This window comes from Capsicum annuum, chromosome 7 (assembly GCF_002878395.1).
Source record: "Capsicum annuum cultivar UCD-10X-F1 chromosome 7, UCD10Xv1.1, whole genome shotgun sequence".
In the NCBI taxonomy this organism is placed as follows: domain Eukaryota; kingdom Viridiplantae; phylum Streptophyta; class Magnoliopsida; order Solanales; family Solanaceae; genus Capsicum; species Capsicum annuum.
The window spans coordinates 119414015-119415310 of record NC_061117.1 but is presented as its reverse complement, the minus strand read 5'-3'; the positions used below and the strand labels follow the sequence as shown (position 1 = coordinate 119415310).

The 1296-nt window shown below is 36.7% G+C and overlaps 1 pseudogene; it reads right to left on the bottom strand.

Moving 5' to 3' along the window:
• Nucleotides 1-118: 118 nt before the first annotated feature.
• LOC107877102 lies at nt 119-603 on the bottom strand (annotated as a pseudogene).
• Nucleotides 604-1296: the final 693 nt, after the last annotated feature.

Below are 1296 nucleotides of genomic sequence, written 5' to 3'. Positions count from 1 at the left end.
TTTTCCCTATAGCACAGAGGAAATAATAGGCATACATTAGAACATAAAGCGAAGCATGGATGATAACAGCAATATGGAGCATCGATTGTAAAGTGTAGATCGCAAGATAAAAAAAAAAGAGGCACTGTCGTGTGTTGGTACACATGGAGGAATGAGAGCCTTCGTGATCGTGATCTACTAAGGATGATCAAAAAGGTGTCTATGAATTCAAGAATCTTGGACAGGAAATAGAATTGGACCCAAAAGAACACGGGTCCACATGGAAGAGTATGATTCATAGGGACGCAGACAATCCATTTTCAGCCATGATGGGGCATTTGGTGGAGGACGGAGAGGCTGCAGCCAACGACCATGATGAGAGATAGAGAAGGCATTGGATGAGGTTGTACAGCGCAGTGATATGATGAAGGGTAGTGGAAGAAAGAGTAGGGAGGAGTGAAGAGAAGCGAAAAGACAATATAATGAAGGACAAGTAGATAGAGATTGAGTGTAAGGAAAAGCAGGGAGGAACCAAAAGTTTGGCCTTGTTTCTATTCAAATTTGCTAATGTTTGTGTGGTCAGCAAACAAGCCAATAGTGAACAGTTGAGTAAAGAGCATCCATGTTTAGAGTTAAGTCTATAAATGAAATTTTCTCTCTCACAAACAATTTTATGTGATATATATATATATATATATATATATATGAGAGAGACTTACTTCCTATTACCTAAATACATGCATTATGAGCCGATGCATGCATGAAATAATTCAAGCTAAAATATTTCCTTTACTCTTGGCTTTTTGCTCGTATGCATAAGGTTCAACCTTAAAATATTCGGTTTAATGTTAAACTTATAATTGAATCTATTACTTATCTTTATGAAGTTGACGTTTTCTATAAACTTAAGTAAAAGTCCATTTCTACAAGGTGGAATGCACGCAAAACTAAGTTTTATTATGATAGAATATCTAAAGATCAGTCTAGACATAGACTCTGTTTTCTTCATATTCCTAGTAAACTATTACCAGTCTTAATTATCCTCATAATTTCAGAGGCGTCTATAAGTTTACCTCTGGTTGTTGGGTGATTTCACCACTGATTACACTTGAAGTCGCGTTGTATGGAGTTCAGGTTCATCCCCCCTCCCCCCGTTTCAGCTTAATACAACACCACCCAAAAAGATATATAGTTGGGTAATTGCATAAAAAATTAAAAAAAAATCCACATAATTTAGTTATTTGGTAGGCTTAATCTCCTGTACCATCTCATCCTAAGAAAATGAGATGCACTTGCACGTCATGTGGATCTCTTTGT